Below are 24,135 nucleotides of genomic sequence, written 5' to 3'. Positions count from 1 at the left end.
AAGATTTATCTTCAAAACTAAATTTTACTAAATCCTAGGAGTAATCAAAATAAACTACTACTCGAATTTGAGACCAAACTGAGGGGAAGATCTCCTCTATTGCATTTGTTATTAAAGAACATGACCAAAAAGCTGATAAATCAATTAACATTTTACATATGGTTCAACTTCCTTTTAATTATGACTAATTGTTCCTTTACTTAATATAGTATGTGTTTTGCTAAAATCAAATACCCAGAGAGGCTAGATCTTATGGATCAAAGATTAAAGGATTCATAAAAAATTGCTCAATGAAAATTCAAGGGTTAGAAATATATTGAATAAGCATCAAAGATACCAATTTGAAATAAACAAAGGAGTAATCAATCCAAAGTGAAGCAAGACTCAATAGCACCCAAAGTGAATTCTATATTGATATATGAATCTTTACATATGATCATTCGAGAAATACGCAACCGATAACTATATAGACTAAATTACAATTCTAAAAATTGTCAATAACAAAATTCACATCTACAATAGATGAAACCTTGCTTCCAAAATTATTTCATCTATAGAATTATGCTAGACCCATAACACATAACAAAAAAATGGAAGTCCAAAAAGAAACAAGAGAAAACCCAAATACAATAGAGGAGAAACTAGACTGCCTTCGAAACCCAAAAGTCTTTGGCTCCACTAAAATAGAATTACATTACCACCATATCATAAAGACTGATCCCTAGGCTTCCAAAATTGTAACCAGCACCAATACCCTAGCCATTGGGAATGTTTTCGGTAACTAAAACCTGATAACCATAGAGACCATAAAATTTATACAAGGCAAAAAATTACATCAACCCTTAAATTGTAGATCTTTAATGGGCTAAGAACTCATTTGAGAGAGGCAGCCCACTTATCCCAAAAACTGTCACTATAAGAGCAATCTAGAACTAGGTTTATCCTTCCCTCTTCTAGTACGCCATTATGATTTCACTAGCTTCATTCAAATCTTTGACTTTGGAGCCTAGAAGGAACTTAAAAGTGTTCCTTTCCCTACTAGATTTGTCTAAGTTTGGAAGGAAAAACTCCAAGGCTTTGAGGTCTTCAAATTTGACCCCCAGATGAATATATGCATTGAATATTTTGAGGTAATGCAAGAGCTAGTCCTTGCTGGGGTCCTCCATGATACCTCTCCATTGAAGAAGGAAGTGTATGTTGGCCTCCATTTTTGGTCATTCTTGATAAAAATGGATTTTTTCTCGTATGACCAGAGATGGGTGTCTAGGAAAAATTGCTAATTCAAAGCTCCCAGGTGGGTGAGACATATAAAATTTTGAAAAAGGAACCTTAAGCTTGTCATCCATGCTAAAAACTACCTATTATAAACCTTCCAACCATATTGGGTCAAACTAATTGTACTAGAGCCTGATAATATCCCATTTACCAATTTTGGCCCTAGCTAAACACCCAATCAAAGTACCTACAATATTTCTATTAATTGTCTAGGAGTAGTCATAACTGAAGACTCCTTCACCTAGTGCCCAACTAATGGCTACCTCGAACATATCATCTATTGGGTTAAGAATTTGATTCCATCTCTCAAGCTTAACATTACCTCTAAAAGTTGTAGTATAGATCTCGAAAGAATGACACAAGTTGATTTTTGTGTCCATTCTCACACCTAAGCTAGACCAAGTATAAACTACCCATAGTAGAACCAGTAATAAACAATGCAAAGTCAAGTATTAATTACTTATCTCAGGCTCTAGAAAGATCTAGATAGGTGTGAGAGATGTTGTCATTTGAAGATCATTGTGGGTCGTGAGCAAATCTATACATTATTTTTATGATTCCAATGTTTTTTCTTTCAGTAATAGGTACACTTAGTGATGAGAAAAAAATGTAGGTAAAAGTTCGTGGAATGATGAAATGGTTAAGTTTGCATACAATAAAGGGGGCGGTTTTTAAAAAGGGGTCGATATGATTAAGTTGTTACTATATTTACTAATTCATTGGCTAATAGAAGAATATTCTCTCCACATTTTCCTTTATTCTCCAATTGGTCTACTTTTGAATTGTCTTCTCTATAAATGCAGTTAAATCTTAATTCTTCAAACATGTCCATTAGGTTGAGGATATTCTCAAGTTTAGAATTCAAGACCCAATTAGGTGTTTTCCTTTTCCTGAGTGCATTTAATATAATTTGAGAATCTCCTTCTATTATGAACTTATTGATTTTTTGTTTGATACTAAGTTTTAATCCTTCATGTAAGGCTTCTATTCTCGTGATATTGTTGGTAGCTATTCCCAGGGGTTTAGCTCTATTCATGGTCGATTTTTTGGAATCTTCCTAATTATACATCTAATTCCTATTTTCCCTGGGTTTCCTCTTGAGGCTCCATCAAAATTGAGTTTCTTCCATCCTTTGGCTCAGGGTTCCCACCTAAATTTACTTTTGGCAATACTATTATTTTTTTATAAGTGGGGGGGGATTGATTAAATGTTGCCAATTATTTTTAATTTTTGCATCCCATTCCAAGAATGGTCCTTCTTCTTTTGTACTTTTTCTAAGGTTATATTTCATAACTTGTGTGATACTTGCTTCAGTTTTGTTGAGGAAGGATGAAGCATTAAGTTCAACGTTGTTGAAAATGTATCTATTTCTTTCTTTCTAGATCTCCCATACTAGAATAGCAAGGGTGATGTTTAATAATTTTCCATACACTTTGCAATTAGAGTCTTTGGGTCACCCTATTAGGAGGTCTTTCTAGGCCCCTGGGAGTGGGATAGTCCAATTAAATTTCATTTTAAGTCACTCCCAACACTTCTTGGCATATTTACATTGATAGAAGAGATGCTTTATTGATTTAGAATTTAACTTACATAGAGTGCATCTAGATGGGCCTTCAAGACCCATTTTTCTGAATCCTTCTTTGTCAATTTATTATAACATTTTATCCGTTCTTTACCTTATAAGTTCCATCTTTGGAGGCTGCCCAAATGATCTTATCTTCCCTATCATGGTTGTTGATTGGGAGATCTCTTAGAATAGTCTCCAATTCTCATGTTCTTCCAATAGAAGGCCAAAATTGTCTAGGGATTTCCATCTCCATGGAACCTCTTCATTAGAAGGATTATTTTGGATATAATCATCCATCTTGGCTCCCCATACAAAAGTTAGTATATTTTTAGAATTGATAGAAATATTAGATTTGTTTGGGGGGGGTTGGAGGTGTTCATTCCATGAGTCTTCCTAGAATAGAGATTTATCACATCTTCCTATATCTAAAGTTACAAAATTAGATATCAATGGGCAACATTTTAGCATAAAATTCTAGGCTATTGATCCTTTGGGGGGTTCCTAGTTATTCGAAGAAATGAGTTGTCTATTGCATACAAATTTTTACTATACATTATTTTGGCCCATTTTTTGTCTCTTTCTTGATACATCTGCTAGACTTGTTTGGCTCCTCATTCTTCCAAGCTAGGTTTTTGACTCCTAATCTCCCTGCTTCTTTTGGCCTATAGATCTTGTCCTATTGAATTAGAGTTGCCTTATTTTTATCCTTTGTACCTTTCCACAAGAAGTATCTAATTTTTGCTTCTATTTTTTTATTAATGTTCTTAGGTAGTTGAAGACATGATAATTGATAAGTGGGTAAAGCTAAGAGAACAGCTTCAATTTTAGTTGTCCTACCAACTTTGGTTAGCCATTTTCCTTTCCATGCTTCCATGTGATTATCTATTCTTTCAAGAATTTTCTCCCAACCTTGATTCTTCTTAGCTTCCTTTTCTACATATATTCCTAAGTACTTTCATGGAAAGGTTCCTTTCTTATACCCTAACTCATTGAAGATATAGTTTTCCCTTTCTAGTGGAGTGTTGAGGAAAAATATTTCAGATTTTTCTACATTAATTTTTTGTCCCAAGGCTTTGGTGTAGTTATTAAATTTTTTGTTTTTTCTAAATCTGCTTCTTTTTTAGAGCTTATACCTACGAGGATTGTGTTGTCTACAAATTGCTAATGATTAGTAGTTGTGATACTCATTGTGACCTTGATTCCTTTAATATTTTCATTACTTTGAGCTATTTTAATGGTTCTCCCTAAGGTTTCTACCATGATGATGAAGAGGAAAGGTGAACTAGGGTCTCCTTGTTGAATCCCCCTAGAGATACTAAAGAAACCTTCTAGTGTTCCATTGATTAGCAAAGATATTTTTCGGGTTGAGATACATTGATATATGATGTTGAGCCATTGATGTAAGAATATGAATGCTTCAAGGGTTTTGCATAGAAATCTCTAATCCACCTTGTTGTATGCTTTTTGTATGTCTACTTTCATCAACATGCATGCCTCCTTATTCTTTTTTGTTAATTGAGAAATTTCTTAGATAATTGATAAACCATCTAGAATGGATCTCTAGGGACAATATCTGTTTGCTCTTCTCATATAAGTTTAGGAAGAAAACCTTTTAAGCAGTTTGCTAAAGCTTTTGATAAGATTTTGTAGATTGTATTATAGAGAGCTATTGATCTAAAGTCTCCTGGTTCCTCAACCTTACTTTTTTTCTAAATTAAGGTTAGGAATGTGTGACTAATTTTTGTTAATAGTGATCCTCCATTTCTAGTGGCTTCAATTGCTTTCCATAGATTTTTCCCTATAATTTCCCAGCATTCTTGAAAAAAGAATACCTGTAATCCATCCAATCCTAGTGGTTTATCAGGATTAATATTGAAAAGAAATGTTTTGATTTCATTAAGTGAGAAAGTTTTTTTGAGAGTTTTACTATCTTCTTCTATGATTATTTTAGGGATTGCTTTCAGCATCGCTTCTTGAGCTGCTCAATTTGAGGATTCAAAGTTATTAAGCATATCTTTAAAATAATTGACAAAAACCTCTAAGATTTGGTCGGATTATCTTCCATGTTGCCCTCTTTTTTTTTAATATTATGGTGCTAGTATGAAAATTTTTTTTATTTTGGTCTCCTTCTACCAACCATTTCTCTCTAGATTTTTGTTTCTAGAACACTTCCTCTTTTGCTAAAATGTCTTCTTGTCTAGATAATAGTTATTTTTCTTGTGTATATTTCTCATTTTTCATTCCATGTTTAATGACTTCTTGATTCAATTTATTCAATTTTTCTTCTATATCAAGTTTTTCTTTAAGAATGTTGTTAAATTGTGATTTGTTCCATTTTAAGATTTTTTGTTTGAACATAACATTTTTTTACCCTTGAGCTTGTCCTTCTTTCCACTAGTTTTTAACATTTTCTATTAAATTTTTATTTAGGAACCACAACATTTTTCATTTAAATGGGTTTCTCATAGGTTTGGTAGGTTCAATAATGTCTAATTTCACTAGAAAATTATCCAAACCTACTAGTGACAGAATATTTACTTTGATTTCCATGTCTTTATTACTTAGATCTCCTTTAAAGAAAAAATTTTCCAGTCTCTCTACTATGTAGTTGAAGTCTTTCCTCATGTTATTCCAAATGAAGATTCCATTTGTGGTTGGAATATCTATTAATGGGTTTTTTGCTACCCATTCTTGGAAATCCATTGTTGCTCATGAGGTTTCTTGAAGACCCCCATATTTTTCTCCTCTTTTTATTGTTGCATTGAAATCTCCTCAAATGCTAAAATATTCATTCTAATGACTTTCTATAAAGGAGTTGATCTCATTCCATACTACCACTTTGTCTATTTTTTAGGTAGGGCCATAGACATTCATCAATATGATCTGGAGGTTATTACTTACACTTGAGATTCTACATCCCATCCAATTAATACTCATAGGAATTGTTTTTAAATCTATCTTTCAAGGATTCAAGATTATTCTCAAACCTCTTGAAGCACGATTTGACTCTTTTAGTTCTATATTCCATGGACCTAACTTAAGTCCTAACTTGTTCCCTTCTTCTATATTTAGTTTTGTTTCTTATATTAATATGACTTATGATTCAAATAATGTTCTTGATGTAAGGGAAAAAAATTTTGAAGGGTGCCTAAAACCCTTCACATATCAAAATATTTTCAATGAGGCCTAAACAAAAATACTATAGCCCAAAGGTGAAACAAGTCACCAACCAAAACAAGGTGACCAGGTTGGCCTCATAGATAACACGGTACACTTCAACCACCAAAAAAGGTTTTGTATGGGAATCTAAAACCTCATGGTTACAAAAAAATAGACAATTAGTCTTGAACCATGTTGAACTATAAAGAATAATAGGCCAAAAGTGCCAAGAGATCCAACAAAAAGTGGGGGCAGCCTAATTCAAATAATGTTAGGCTATGCTTTAGTAAGAATTTTTTTCTAGGGGCATTTAGGCACCTAGAATTTTAGGTTGTTATTCTCATTGGTCCTTAGGAATGATCTTCCCCTTCCCAATTTGTAGGATTTCACTTATCTTTGTTTGCTCCTTTACTTGTCATGTTGCCTCCCTTTTTTCTTTTAATGATTTCCTTCCTCTTTTTGGTTTTTGTTTTTTGTAGTTTTGTGTTTCAAGACCTTCCTGGTTGAAGGATATTCCAAGAAATTCCAAATTTATCTGCTCTCTGATTTTAACTGGTACCTTTGCTTCATCAGCTTTCTGTTCTTCCTCTATTAATAAATCTCTTATCATCTAATTTTCAATTGAGGTTTCATCTTCCTCTAGTTCTTTGCCTTCTACATCATTGCCTAAGGTTTCATAGATTCTCTCCTCCATAATTTCAAATTCTTCTCATGTTTGGTTGCTCCTTTGTTGATTTCCGTGATCTTCTCTTTGGATAAATGTTTGGTTGTCTTTCATTTTTTATTCTTTCATTAATGTTTCTATCTCCTATGGTATCAGAGGTTCCATTGAGGGTTCTTTTTCCATCTAGATAGCCTCTTCATTGCTAAGGTCAAATAAGTCCCTCCCATTTGTAGGTGTCTGCAAGAATTTGTAGCTTTTTTTATTTGATTTTTTTTTTCACTGATGGTCACATTGCTCCATTGATTTGAATCTATTGTCAAAATGGTTATGAGTTGTGTTTGATTCTCTATGTTTGCTATTTGTGGATCTGTTTGACTTTTCCCTTCTATCTTGTGACTTTCTAATTTCTAAATATTACTCTTGTTTGCTTCTATATCCTAGTTGCTCTCTAGTATACCATGTTCCTTGTTAATTGATTCTTCTATCTCCTTTATTACTATTTCTCTTCCTTCTTCTTTAGTCTTTTTTGTTTCTTTTTCCTTGAGTTTCTTTCCTTTTTGCTCTGTGTGATTACTATCTACTATTATAATTTAATCTTCAAGTTCATTTTGTAGGAGTAAGATCTCATGAGTTAGGTTGTTCAAATTTTTCATATTGTGTTGCAATTCTTCTATACTTTCCCTTTCTTTTGTACATTCTTCACATTTTTTTAATTTTGATAATGTAAGTTAGTTTTCTATAATTTTCTTTTGTTCACTATATGGCTCCTCTATTTTCTTTGTGTTTATCCTTTCATCTTCTAGTTTTGCTTCTTTAGTCCCCTTAGTTTGAATTTTTGGGTTTTCTTTGTTGATGCAACTTCCTTCCTTTTTTCTGTCCTCTTCCTTTTCCTCCTATTTTCTAATGTTCTTTAGAGATTTTTTCAAGCTATTCTTGATATTGTCCATTCTGAAGTTTACTCCAATTATTTCATTAATTTCTCCTTCATAATGTGTGAAGATTAATTTATAGATTGTTCTGTTGGTTATGATTTTTTAGATTTAATTTCAATTTGATCTAGCTCCATACTAACTAAGAATTTGATTCTACTTGATGATTTGAAATTTTCTTCAATTCCTATAAGTTTTCCTAGGGATTTCCCCATCCTTTTTATAATGTCAATATCATTTAATTTGAGAGGAAATTTTTTGCATTCTATCCAATTTGCTACTAATGGTTTATGATTGTAGCTATCATTAAAATTTGGTAACCATGCTATGAATTTAACTAGATAACCTTTATAAAAAACAATTAGATGTCCTTACCAATTCATTCCTAATTCTATAATTTTGATATTGAATATACAAAGAATGCTTATCAAATGGGATGATGATACTTAACTAGGCATCATAGTGTTGGAAATATAAGATGAGTAACTGAGAGGGGAGGGGTGAACTAAATACCACTAAAATAAATTACAAATCCCTTTAGATGTCAATATAAAATAAACTCTAAAAACTTAATATTGTTGACGCTCAGGAAACACATATAAAATGTTGTAACTCGATAAATACTGAATATGTGTGGTAAGTATTTAACATGCAAATCTTAGATGTTATCTGTGATTTCCATTATTTTAAGTTAGATGCAAACACATAACAGAAAATAGCATGAACACAATTGACACTAGGATTTAATGTGGAATTCCAATTTGAAAAAACTACCGATTGCAACTAGTTATTGTTTTCACTCTTCTAAAGTGAACTTTATCAGGAGCTAATCCTATTAAAGGTTACAAAACACACTATTAGGTGTGACCCTATTAAAGGTTTTAATCACCCTATTAGGAGTGGCCTTGTTAGAGGTCTTTAAAAAATTCAATAGAACTGCCACTTTCTTAGAAGTTTTACAAATATTTGTTAAGATAACTCTATTAAGAGATTTAGATCATTGCTACAATGGTTAAAGAGTAACAATGAGGGGACCTTATTTTTGATGCAACTGAATTGATGATTACAGATTTCTATTCTAGCTTGTACTTGATCCTTCTTGATGGAATATATTTCTTTTCAACTTCACAAGGATATTCTACTTATCCTTCTAATTTGCTTCCTTGTTGCACTATTAGATCTTCAAAATATTCCATGCATTCACAATCTTTTACACTTTCAAATTCTCAACTTGACCTTATACTTATATCATTCATATTGTCAATTTAGCTCATATACAACTTAGAATAACTAATATTCATCACCTCATTTGGCTAGAACCAATAGATAAATTAATTAAACTCAATATTCCAAAATAATGAAATCCTTCATTAGTCAACCTAGCTCAGTAGACAATAATTTAGAAATGATTTTTTTGTGTTAACCAAGTGAACTTAGTTAACACTGCATATTTGTGAAGATCCTTTGGTAACCGAGTGAGCTTGGTTAACATTGGTTCCATCCAATATTTCTTTTGTTAATTGAGTGAGCTCGGTTAACACTCATGTTTTGTAAACTTTCCTTTGACGCCCAAGTTAACTCGATAGACACTGTCTTCTGAACTAGGTAAACATAGGAATGCTCGATAGGCATAAAAAAATGTCGTCACTGCCCGAGTGAGCTCAACATGCACTGATTGATAATGATATGAAATTTTTGTAACATCAAGGACAATACATAATTAATCAATTGTATCTAACAATCTCCCTCTTTGACATTGATGGCAGCACAACATGTCATAACATAATAAAATTTTATCTATGAGAACTTTCTCTATTAGTATGAACTTTTTCTATCTTCAATTTTTTCCCTCTATCTAAAAACTTTTGTCAAAAACTATTACCAAGTTCATTCTCCCTCATAGACATCTCTATGATAGCATACTTCTCCCTCTTACAAAAAAATTCTCATTCTAATTAAAATTTGTTAAGAGATATGACAATAAATTTCTCCCTCTTTGACAACACATGTCAAAGACAACAACTTTGTTAATATCAATGTACCTTAAGTATTGATTCATTTGCAATATGCCCTTGTCAATACTGCACCAACTGATTGATCTTTAATAGGTTCTGGTTGATGCAGCACTAGACTTCATTTAGTGAGCTTTAGGTAGGGGAATGACCCCTAGCTTACCTGTTAGATACAAAAATGCATCCTTAGGTAATGGCTTGGTGAATATGTCTATAGTATGTTCTTTTGTGTTCACATATTCCAATCTGACTTCCTTATCTTGCATTAATTCTCATAAGAAGTGATATTTTATTGCAATGTGCTTTGTTTTGGTATGCATCACTAGATTCTTTGATATATTGATTGCACTGATTTTATCACAGTATATGACTACTACATCTTTGATCTTTATCTTCATTCCTTCCAACAGTTGTCTGAACCAAACAATATTAGAACAATTAACTATTGATGTCACATATTTGCTGTAGATTGAGAGATGCAATTTTGTTTCTTGCTTGTCCAAGACACTAGTCTTTTACTAAGAAATTCACTAGTGCCCTTCCTATCATCAATACTTCCTACCCAATTAGCATCAGTGACCACCTTTAAGTCCAAATTGCCTCCAAGTTTGTACCATAAACCATAGTCTTCAATATCTTTCAGATATCTCATGATTCTCTCGATTTCCATCCTATGATCTTCTCTAAGAATTGTTGATAATCTTGCCACCATACCAGCTGCTAATGCAATATCAGGCCTTGTATGCACTACATACTATAATTTTGCAATCATTGATCTGTATGTTGTCCAATCTACTTCCTTTGAATCATCATTTTTGGAAATCTTATGTCTAATAGACATAGGGGTTCCAACTAGTCTTGAATATTCTATTCCAAATTTCTTTAGTATCTCCTTGATATATTTGGATTGAATAATGTATATACAATTTTTGTTTTGTTGAATCTACAATCCATTAAAGAATTTTATCTCTCCAAACATAGACATCTCAAATTCTTTACTCATTTCTTCTGAAAATGCTTTTCATAAGTCATCATTTCATATGAATAAGGTATCATCAAAAAATATTTATGCCAACATAATCTTCTTGTCTACTCCTTAATTAAATATATAGACTACTGTTATCATTTGTTCTTTGAAATCCAATCTATATGAAGTAATTATGAATTCTTTCATACCAAGCTCTGGGAGCTTGCTTGATACCATATAATGTTTTGTGTAATTTGTAGACCATGTCTCTTTTGTTAGGATCTACAAAACTTTCTAGTTGTTCAATGTAGACTTCCTCATCAAGAATTACAATCAAGAATACAGATTTAACATCTGATACACTTTAAATCCTTTGTGTTTTGCATATGATAGTAGAGTTCTAACACCTTATAATCTTACAACAAGAGCAAAAGTTTTACCATAATCAATATCTTCTTCTTGAGAATAGCCTTTGTACACCAATCTTGCTTTGTTTCAAAAACTTTTCCATCTTCATTCAACTTCTTTCTAAACACCCATTTTGTGCCAACTACATTTTTATCCTTGGGTCTATGAATGAGGGTCGAAGTTTTGTTCTTCTCTATTTTTTTTATGTCTTCATTGATTTCTTCAACCCAACTTTCATTATCTAAAGCATCTTTGACATTTCTAGGTTCAAATTCAGCAAGTAAATATGTACCTTTTTAATTTGCTTCTTGTCATTGTTCCATCAAATTTGTCTCCAATGACTTGATCAGGTGCATGATGCCTTCTAACATATCTTGCTAACATAGGTTCATTAGATTTGGAATGAGTTCTACCATTTTCATCATGAACTTCACTCGAGTTCCACTGTCTTTGACTTAGGTCCATTAGACTCAATTTGAACTAGCTCAGTAGCTTCTAACTATGAATCGAGTCCTTCAGACTATGACTCGAGTTGCACTGTCTATAACTCAATAATTGTTGGAAATTTTGGAGACTCAAGGGGTGAATCTTCCTTTCTCTCAAATAGATTTGGTAGGGTATCAAGTTCATAGTTAAAAAATCTTCTATAATCCTCTAGCTCTTAGTTGCTTTCTTTTTCACTCTTTTCTGCAAACTCATCAATTCTCACATGTGCACTTTCTATGATTTTATGAGTAGAAAATTCAAACATTTGTATGCTTTACTTTTGTAGGAGTATCCTAAAAATATTCCTTCATCACCCTTGACATCAAATTTTCCTTTTCTAGATTCTTTCAAGATATAACATTTTCTACCAAATACTTTCAAGTAACTTACATTTGGTTTGTAGCCATACCATAGTTGATAAGGAGTTTGATTTGAATCTTTCTTCAGTTGTACTTTGTTTAGGGTATGAACTATAGTGTTGATAGCTTCTTTCTAGTAATTGATTGTAACATTCTTTTCAATCATCAATGTTCTTGCATAGTCCATGATGGATATTTTTCTTCTTTCAGCTATAGCATTCTGCTAAGGAGTACCAAGGGATGATACTTGTTTTTTGATCCCTCTTTCAATTCAAAAATTATTAAATTCATTGGAGATAAATTCACTACCTCTATTTGATCTTAAACATTTCAATCTCTTTCGAGTTTCTTTTTCTACTCTTGCTAGATACCACTTGAGTTTTTGAAAAGCTTCAGATTTTTCTTTTACATACATTACAATTCTAGGATAATCATCAACAAAAAGAATGAAAAACTTTTCTCCACTATAACTCTTAGTTCCAATAGGTCCACATAAGTCTGTATGCACAAGTTCTAAGACTTCTTTCGACTGATAGTTCTTGCTTTTAAAACTAGTCTTCCCCATCTTACCAATTTGGTAATTTTTGCATAGACCCATATCAGGCTTCTTCAAACTAGGAATAACTCTTACTCTCTTATGTTTTCTTATCTTAACCAAATTATCAAAGTTTACATGACATAATATTTTGTGCCATTACCAACTTTCTTCTACTTGAGCAATAAAACATGAACTTTTACTAAGATCAAGATAAAATAGATTACCTTTTGTTTGTTTGCCAGATCCAACTAGATTTCTTTTTCCATCCAATAGTTTGGCCTGTCCATCCATGAATCGTACCTTGAATCCAATGTTATTCAACTATGCCACACTTAGTAGATTATGTTTTCCTTCAACCCAATAAGAATTTTCACATACAAGTTCCTTTGTCAAAGAAATACATCCTTTTCCTTTTATGTTACAAGGTTTATTGTTTCCAAATCTCACACTACCTCCATCATAATATTCTATGTGCTCAAATTTTGTTTATTCTCCAATTATATGATATTAATAGCCACTGTCAATAATCCATGTATCATTTTTGCTAACATGAGACATAAGTGTCATTTTATCTCCTTCATCATTAGATTCATCTTTTACTACAATATATATCATTTCATCTTCACTGATATTAGAATCTTTAGCCATAAAACAAGATTTCATACCTTTGTCCTTGTAGTTCTTAGAATCCTTCTTGACTTTGTGCTTATTTCTTTTCTTTTCATCTTTTTTTTCTCTGTTTGGACACCTCACAACAATGTGACCAACTTTTTCACAAGAAAAGAAGATTAAAGCAACTTTACCTTTGTACTTTCCTCTACCTTTGGAATTCTTTCTTGCAAGCAAGGCTTCGACAACTTCAAGATCATTGTCTAAGCTTTCTTCTATTTCTTTTTCTTCACTTCTTGATTGAATGGACTTTGATCTTTTACTCTTTTTCTTAAGTGAGATTTTAGCTTCAAATGCAGACTCAATACCTTTTGAGCTAGGAACATAGTTATCAAAGTTATCTAACTCAAAATTTATCAATCTTCCAACTAGAGCATCCAAAGATATTTTATTATTTGGATCACATCTCATCTCTTGAATTGTAGACACTCTAATTTCATAACTAGGAAGAAGAGTTCTAAGTACCTTTCTTACAACTATTTTTTCTTGAATGTCTCCTCCACATGCTTTGATTGTGCTCACAATTGCTTTGATTCTTTCCACATATTTTGACAATGCTCTCATCTTCTCTCATTTTTATCTGATCAAAATGACCTCTTAGACTTTTAACATTATCTCTTCTTACATTTTCATCTCCACCATAAATTTCTTATAGTTTGGTCCACAATTCATGAGTTGTTTTACAATCTTTTAATTCATCAAATTTAGCATAACTAAGAGTAGATGCAATATCAATTATCTTGATGTTATGATTTTTCTTTTCAGTAATGTCTTCAACTAATAATATTCTAGTGGGAGTCTTATATTCAACATCAAGATATTTACAACCTAAATCACTGATGGTAGCCAAATGTAACCTCATAAGTCCTTTCATGCTGTAAAATTATCTCTGTTCAACTTGGGAATTTCTCTTATGTAAGACATCCTAGTCTTTATCTTAGGTCCTAGAAACCTTCTCTGCAGGCACCAAAAACTCTTATACCAATTGTTGGAAATATAAAAGAAGTAACTAAGAGGGGAGGGGTAAAACAATTACCACTAAAATAAATTCTAGATCCCTTTAGATATCAATAAAAAATAATCTCTAAAAATTGAATACTATTGATGCTCGACAAACACACATAAAATGTTGTAACTCGGTAAATATTGAATATGATCAGTAGGTACTTAACATTCAAATCTTAGATGTTATCTATGATTTCCATTATTTTAACTTAGATGAAAACACATAAAATAAAATATTATGAACACAATTGACACCAGGATTTAACATGGAAACCTAATTTGGAAAAACTGCTAATTGCAACTAGTTACTATTTTCACTCTTCTAAAGTGAGCCTTGTTAGGAGCCAATCCTATTAAAGGTTACAAAACACATTTTTAGGTTTGACCTTGTTAAAAGATTTAATCACCTTGTTAGGAGTGGCCTTGTTAGAGTTCTTTAGACAATTCAATAGAACTGCCACCTTGTTAGAGGTTTTACAAATAGTTGTTAAGCAAACTTTGTTAAGAGATTTAGATCACTCCTACAATGGTTAGAGTAATAATGAGATGACTTGATTTTTGATGTAACTAAATTGTTGATTATAGATATCTGTATTGGCTTGTACCTAATCCTTTGTGATTGACTATATTTATTTTTATCTTCACAAGGATATTTTTCTTATCCTTATGATTCACTTCCTTGTTGTACCATTAGATCTTCAAAATCTTCCATGCATTCACACTCTTTTACACTTTCAAATTCTAAACTTGACCTAATACTTATATCATTTACATTGTCAAGTCAACTCATATACAACTTAGAATAAGTAATATTCATCACCTCAATCAACTAGAACCTATAGATAAATTAATTAAACTCAATATGCCAAAATAAGAAAATCCTTCATTAGCTTACGCGTCTTGGTAGACTCTAACTCAGAAATGATTTTCCTATGTTAACCAAGTGAACTCAGTTAACACTACATATTCACAAAGATCCTTTGGTAATTGAGTGAGCATGGTTAACACTAGTTCCATCCAAAATTTCCTTCATTAATTGAATGAGTTTAGTTAACACTCATCTTCTGTAAACTCTCCTTTGATGTCTGAGTTAACTCAATAGAAATTGCCTTCTAAACTAGGAAAACACAAGAACACTCAATAGGCATAGAAAATTATCTTCCTATACCCAAGTGAGTTTGGCATGCACTAACTAATAATGATTTGACATTTTTGTAACATCAAAGACAATAGACAATTAATAAATTGTATCCAACACACAAATCCTTGCTAAATTCTTATCAGTTTTACTTTGAATTTTCTTGGTTTGTTCCAGATCGTGTATGCTCCTAGGTTAGAGCATTCCTTCCATTTATCCTCAATAATTTCATTTCTAATGATGATAGTATCTCTTCTTTCATAATGGTTTTTATCTTTTGGGTGAAATTTTTGGGTATCTTCTTGCTTGCATAAATTTAGGATTTTTTTCTTGTGCAGTGGAATGTATGTTGGGGGTTTTCCAAAGCTAGAGGATAATTTATTCAGTCTTATAGATAGATCTTCGGTCAGGTTGGTTAGGTTTCAGGATGCCTAAAGGGATGTTATTTTCCTCTGAAATCTTTTTATATCAAGAGTTAATTTAGGGATTGAAAATTATTGATGGATATTTCCCACATGAGCAGAATACCAAAATAGGAGAAAATCAGGTTAAAATTTTATGAAAAAAAAAAATTGAACTACTTATCACATTATTATTTTGCAAGGAATAGTATATTTTATGAAAAACTCAATGATGAATGTTTGTGTATATTTGGGCTGACTATATGCCCAAGGTATCATATTTTGATTTTATTGCTAGATTATGTTTCCTTAATTTGATCAATTTCTTCAAGTAAATTAAAAGGGAGCTTCAGTTCATTTATGAATCTAACAATTTTTTTCTTTTCTTAAAAGGTTGAATTTGCAAACAAAAGAGTTAAAGGACCAACGCATTGATGTCATGACAACACTTTTTGGACCCAATGTCTTTCAAAGACTTAAACTCCTTGAGAAAGCGAGCCAAGCTTTGAAGTATATTAGGTACAACTACATGACCCAAATGTAAAAAAAAAAAAAAAAAACATTATTATGGGCGGCCCCCCTATATTCCCATTATTGAGTGGAAGAATCTCAAAAAGTATGCCATTGACAAAAAAGCATTAGATGATGGAGAAATGGTACCACCCGAGGAAAGAAGGTATGTAATAATATTAAGAATGAAATTATGTAATAATTACTCTTAATACTTATGTGATCTAACATATTTCATACTTCACATAGGTTGCCTGACACATCAAAGGAAACCAAAGCAAGAAAATATAAGCATGAAAGCACAAGCTCAACTTGGGTGGATATTCAAAACTTACTACATGAGTTGTAAGTATAAGTAAACAAATAAATTTATGCAAATATTTATAAATTGTAAACAATTTGGTCTGGATGAAATTGATTATAAAAAATATCATGATACCAAGCAAAAATGTAGGCCATGGAGTTAAAAAACAACTTCTAAAGAGGACAAGAAATTAGGCTACACAAAAGGCTATATTGTCGTGGCTAAACAACTCTAAGCAATGAGTGCACAAGGTCTTCTACTAGATCTATCAATGAGGTAAATAAGTCAATTGGTTTTTTATTTCAAATTGAATAGTTTAGCAATTATTATATTTGATATTAAATCCCAAAAATATAAGTCGTTATATTTGTTTTAAGTAAGGAACAAATGATTATATTTTTTTTTTAAACTTTAAAGTGAATATATTTATATGTATTAAAATCAATGATTAAGATTTCTCAGTATTTGTCTTATATATATATATATATATATATATATATATATATATATATATATATATATATATATATATATATATATATATATATATATATAGTTGATAAATGCACTAACTATTTATAGTGGATTTTAGCCTGCCAATCTTGATACATTAGTCGAGCACCATAGAGGCAGCGATTTGAATGTGGATCCTAGTAGTCAAGGTATATATTTTCTATTCAATTTTTTATTTTTGAATTATTAATACAAGTAAACATTTTAAATTGAATTCAATGTAGTAATACAAATTTAAATATAATATGTGTTAGGATTGAGAAAACATATTGTATTGCAGTTGCAAGGGATGCAGAGGTTATTCCTAATGAGTGTGTTGAGGTCCAAGGTAGCAAGCAAGATGATATGGTTTGACAAGGTAAAGAGGGCTGCAATGTTCTTTGAAATCTTTAAAGTCTCAATTTTTAAAAAATGTAACCCTTTGATTTGTTATTACAGAGGCCTTTATTTTGGAAAGGATAGTGAGTGCATGTCCACACGTGAGAAGAAATATCAAAGATGACATGGATATGCTTTTGCAACAATATAGGGAAGGACAAAAAAGAAAAAAAGAAAAAAAGAAAAAAGAAATGATTCATTTGATCTTATGTAACTTATTTATGTAGCTTATTTGATAATGACTAATCTTTATGTATACATGTTTTATTTATGTTCCATTGAATTTTCATGTGAATGTTCTAATGAATCTTATGTTTCAATGTTAATGTGAATGTTCTAATGAAACTAATGTGTTAATGAATGTTATCATGTGATAATTAATGAATATTGCATTTTATTAATAGAATGAATAAATTTTAGATGTTAATGGGGAATGTAGATGTTGGGGGAGGGGGGGTCCAAATGAGCTTCCACCTTCATGTGGTTGGCCCTGATTAGTAGAGAATATTAAATTATTCTTGAAACCAAGTGCAGCTCAACATTAACCAATGAATGCATAACAACTAACTATGTGAATCTTTTGGTCTTAGGCAATGTAGAAGGATGTCATAGTCAAACTCATTTATTTATGAAATTTAGTTGCATTGTATGAAGTATTTGAAAGAATGGCTTTCTATGGGATTGCATCAAATTATTTCTCTCTAAGGTATTCTATTGTTTCTATTTATCTACAATCATGTTTGATTGTATTTGATAACTTTTGTTGTAAATTGGAAGACATGAAGAAGAATTTGAATAGTGGAAACAAATAATATTAGAGCATTCTAAAGTATACATTGATTCATGAAATATTCTCATTATCTCTTTTGAGTGTGCTAATATGTTGAATAATATTATAGGGAGGAAGCAGAGGATCCCAAAGTTTGGTCAAAGATTTCTCTTCAAAACATGGTGGAATTAGCAAAGGAGGCCACCACAATTCGTCATGTACTTGAACCTATGTTTCATTTTTTTATAGTGGGAAACACAAGTCCCTTTAGAATGGACTCACACTATGTGTTTTATATGACATGAAATGCTTCATGGAGAAAGTAGGTAACATTTATATTTCAGATATTGTTTCCAAATGCCAAGTTCACCTTTTAATTTTAATATTTTATGATATTTCATTATTTTCTACTAGTCAATTTGCAAGCAATTCTACTCATTTTCTATTGTCCATGCTCATTAAACATCTTGATCAAAAGAATGTGGTGCAACAAACTCAAATGTAAATTAATATCATTGAAATTTATGCAGATTAATATGAGAAAGAAGAACCTCCAAGCAAGAGACAATCAAGGAAGACACGCATCCCCCATTGAAACACCTATAGGAAGAGTGGACATGACATTGCAAGGACCAAGGAAAGGATCTCTAGTGACACCATCAACAACAACAACAACAAGAGGAACTTGAACTATGATAGAAGCAACTGGAACCACTACAATGGGTTCTTGAATCATGTGATCTTCTACATAATGTTGTGAGTTATTAAGCATGATTATAAGATCATACTCACAATACGTTAGTATACATTATTTAGAGGCAAGTGATTCTTGGAAAGAACTCCACCAAATCACATTCATTACTCATTGATTTTAGGGGATACTTATATAATGCTATGTATTAAATATTCTCTATTGAAATCAACTATTGTAAAAAGAGTTTTTTAAAAGTTCATGACTTAAAATTGGATTCAATCTCTTCTTAATTGAAACATTTATGATGAATAATGTAGTACACCTTACATAAAAAGGAAAATATAATGATAGAAAAAGAAATTTTATTAACATTATTTAAGGGAATTCTATTAATGAAATTGAATTATATTCTTAGTACATTGATTTTTTAGTACCTCCAATATATTTAGTCTTATATTGGAAAAATGGTGTGGTTGCCTTGTTCATAGACTAGAGTTGCTTTAGAACACATTGGAGTTATATAGACAAGGAAGGATTTCAACATCTATTGTAAAGTTTTCATGCAAGATCATATTTTAATGTGTTCTAAAAGACCTTAGTAATTTAATGTTGTATATGTTTCCATTGAATATTATCACACCATACATTTTTCTTGTTATAGCATTCACATTATTTGATTGGTTCAATTAAGTGAAATAATTGACTATGCACTGCTCTACTTCTATGTTCCTTGTTCAATTGTTATCATGCAATGGAATATATCTACAAGAAGGAAACTTTTTAAAAATTTTGTTTTTGCTAATATTTTATTGTTTATGATCAAAAAAAGAGAGTGTTATGATTAGATCAATTGTATTGACTTATTCCTAAACATATGTATGAAAACAATTCTATAATGTTAGCATGAAACGTTTGTTCCTCAATACAATGGCATTTGTTGAAGTCCAATACAACTAATAATAATAAGAAATATCTATCATTGAAGAAATTGATATATTAGCTTTCTTTTTACTAATATAATTGAGTTTTTCTTATGTTTCTTTTGCTATTTACTTGGTTGTTTGACATTGAAATATAGTAGCAATGTTTCCATGTGATCCATTGAATATATACACCATATTAAAGAGAAAATTAGTTATTATTGTTCTCATAGACTACTATAATTTGAGAATAGAAATCTCATAATATGTTAGAAATCATGATCATGTCTTTCAGGACCTTCCTTTACCAAAGATTGATTAGCGCTAGAAACATATAAATATATACCATAGCATTATTTCAATTTTTGTAGGGGTCATAACCTAAAGCTTGCATGCAACCTATGCTCTTGTGCAAAGTATGATTACTTTGAAATCTCCACCATTAAAATTCTTACAACTGCAAAAAAATTTATGAAATTTCAAAACCTAAAGTATATGCCACCAAATCATAACAAACATGCATGACTTTGTTAATTTGATGCATTAAGAAATTATCCAAGACCCTTTAAGAAAATCTTTGCAATTCCTAGCCATAAAAATATAATCTTTAAATAGTTGGAATCCTTATAAAATTCAGTAATAGCACACCTCTTTATTCCATGCAAAGGTTAATTTACACTTCCTCAACTAGCTCCTTGACCCACGCAAGATTTGGATGATCAGTAGCAACACAAAAATTGTATTACTTTAGTTGGTCTTTTCAAAATTTGTTGCAAATCTTATCCTTGAGCTCCTTTGTCATGTCTAACCCCATGAATCCACAATTAACCCCACTTTCCAATTACCTCTCTAAGTTGCACTAATCCCCACCAACATTGTTTTCCAAAGAAGACTTATCAACACTGTAATTGAATTCATCACCATGACTCAAATCAACATTCCTCAAAGTAGAAATAACATCTCCAAGGTCACAAGAGCAATCCATCTTAATACCCTACAAAGGCCCTAATGAAATAGAGGTACCACTTGGAGAGGGACAAGAAATGTAAGAGGAAGAATTAGAAATCATCCTTGGCATAAAAATTTGTGTAGATAAGAAGCCCAACGTCATGATTATTTCTCGTTGTAGGAAGTTATGGATTCAACATATATTTTGTGTGCAGCATTAGTTTATTGAGGACTTGACATGAAAGCCATGACTACCAATTTGAATCCATGGGCACAAGAATTTATTCCTTCTACAATACAATACATGAATCTCCTCCATGCCCATCCACTTTCCCAATCTCTTTTTTTTTTTAACATTTCAACAGGTTGTCACAATTACAATGGCTTAATCAGACAGAACGTCATTGCACCAAAAGCAGTGTCATCGAATACCCATCTCCATTGCGATAGATAAATTTGACAATTTTTCATTGCACTCATGGCACTGTTGTCACACATTATATGGCCCTCTAAAATTGTAAGATTTCATACTTGTGATGATTGCTTGTCACAATTACAACATTGTGACAATGAACTCTTGGCCTTGCATTCTTCCAAGTTGCAACGACTTTTGGCATCACAATTAGGACAAACAAGTTTGTCATCACAATGTCGACTCCAAAAGTTTGACACCCGTCCAATAGGAGCCAATTCTTGATATTATTGCCTGGATGATGGGTGGTCATTGCAATTCAGGTCCAAATGTAGTAGTGATAGTTTTTGACTCACCTTTGTCATTGATGTCAAAGGAGGAGTGTATTCTATGAAAATTGTATCTAAGTATGAGGAGGTATAAGGTACATTATAGACTAAGGGGGAGTATGTATAATATAAAATATGTTATTTAATACATTTGGAAAACTTTTCTATGGCCATGTGAAGAATTTCACAATTTTGTACTTCCCATATGTTGCCATCAATGTCAAAGGGGGAGATTTTTAGCAATTTTGCTAAGAGGTGAGTATGGAAATATATTAAGGTTGTCATTTATATTAAGTTAGCAAGTTGTGAAGACAAATTTTTTCTTTGAAGACTCAAAAATTTGTCTAAGTGTCATAAAGAATAACTATCAACAAAGACATCTTTTTGGTTTGTGAAGTTAACACATAGAGGCACCATGTGCACTTGAGGAAAGATAGAACATGGTATGATGATCCTACATCTCAAAGTTTTATCGATTGCAGCCATGTACAAGAAGAACAAAGCAAAGGCAAGGAAATGGAAATTCATATTAAGGAATTATTTTGGTTTACCAAAAGAATTAATTAACTAACTAAAAATGGTATCCTAGATGCTAACCCTAACTTATAAAAAGTCAAAAAAAAAAAAATCGAACACATGTCAACACTTAAAGGCCAACAGGACAAAACACAAGGGTATAAAAAAAGATTTATTTATGTGAAGTTGTGTGATGTCTTTGGAGATTGAATTGTACTTGACATATGATGTGAACTTCATCTTAGAGTAGAGAAAGGACGATATATATAAAATTGTATACAGAGAGATACAAAGGATAAATCTAATATTGAAGATATCAACATTGTCAAGAGGTTTTTTATTTGTACCTTTTGTGTACAAAATATATCATTGTAATTGCATGTTTGGGTAGTGGGCTCATATTGCATACTTATGTAATTATAATGCCAACTCCTAACAAGGTTGAGGCTTCTAACAAGGATAGGGACACTATATAGTAGTAATAGACTTCTAGCAAGATCAATATCTTTCACGATATACTTTTGATTAGTGGATCATTTTGTGGGTACCATCCTCACTAGGGTTTTCCCTTGGTCAGGGCTTCCCTAGTTAGCAAATAATGGTGTTATGAGTTGCATTGTATTGCTATGTTTAATTTTTAGTTTAATCACATATACATGTTTTAAGATTGTAAAAGATATCCATAATTGGGAAAAAGTTTTGGAATATTCATTCACCCCCCCACCCCAATATTTCCTATTTCTAATAGTACTCGATATGTCCATAAGGTATATGCACTCGTATCACCCATGTGATACTTATCATAGAGACATCAAGATCATGGCTTGTCCACATAAATTAAATTCAGCATTTTATGTCTATACAACAAAACTCATAGATATATATGTGGTGAAATCTTGTTGGAAATATTATTCCAAGCTAAGTTACTGAGAGTGAAGGGGTGAATTAGTAACATATAAAACTTGAACTTAATTAATTAATCCTTCATATGAATTCTGATCTAAGTGGATGCATGAGAAACTAAAAAACATGAAAGCATATACAACACTTTAACACAAGATTTGGTGACCTAGAAACCTTCCAAATAGAAAGTAAAACTGGGGTGGGGATGATACCCACAAGCTTTAGTATTGTGGTATAAAGTTGGTTGGTTAAGTCTTACATTGATCACTTCTGATTATCCACACTATTAGGAGCAGTAAGGACTGCTAGGTCCAACTTGTGAAAGGATTTACAAACATACAATAAAGTATGCACTCGGTAAAGAGATTTATATAAGACTGTTAGGTCTACCTTGTTAAAGGATTTTGACTGATCCATCTGTTAGGATGAAGCACTAGCTAATCTCTGATGTGCAACTTGATTTTCTAAATGAGATTACTCTGTAGATACAAATCACCTTGTTGTGATAGATTTATCTTTGCTTCTCCTTATATTGTTGTAGCCTTTGTAATTTTCTCTTTTATTCTTCTCTGATTATTACATTCTTTCATGCACATATATTTAGGATGTGATACAATACATTACATATATATCAATCCAATTACATAATTACAAAGTCGGCCAGAAAGCAAGTTTACATAAATATTGCAAAGTTAGCTCAAATATAGACACTCGGGTTCTAAAGATTGACTCGATGAGGTTCTGATGCTCGACATCCACTGTCAATGCTAAGCATCATCATGCACTTGGTAGATGTAGAAGCTTGATCCATATTGATCACTTCCAAGTAGTCTTGAACTCAATCTACACTAGTGACTCAGCAAATACTATGAACTTCACATATAAATTGAATCACTTGATTCACTTTTCTTGGCTCGGTGAATGCTTCCACTACAAGCTCGGTATAAACTAAATCACTTGGTTAATATTGAGTAGCTCAATTAACATTGGACTTGTTTTACATCAATTTTGAACTTGGAAAGCACTGTACGACTCAGTTTGCATTGGTAAACTTGGCATATACTGAGATGCTTGGTTAACACTATTGATCTTTAACATAGTTGTAACTGCTCGACATAAATTGAAATTTTTCCAAAGGACTCAGTAGCAACTGTAGAACTCGCTGACAACTGAAATGCTTGGTTAACATTGTTAACTGTACAATAAGCTTGGTAGATACTTATAATCTGAATAAGTGTATGTCACTAATACCAAGCTTGATTTTTATGTCAACAATCTCCCTCTTTGGCATTAGTGACAAAAAAACTTATCAATCAAAACTAGATTCAAAAAGTTACTGAGTACCTTTATCCATCACCTTGG

Source organism: Cupressus sempervirens, chromosome 4 (genome assembly GCF_028749045.1).
Source record: "Cupressus sempervirens isolate cs-2001-9-10 chromosome 4, ASM2874904v1, whole genome shotgun sequence".
NCBI lineage: Eukaryota > Viridiplantae > Streptophyta > Pinopsida > Cupressales > Cupressaceae > Cupressus > Cupressus sempervirens.
Note: the sequence above shows the minus strand (reverse complement) of the source record.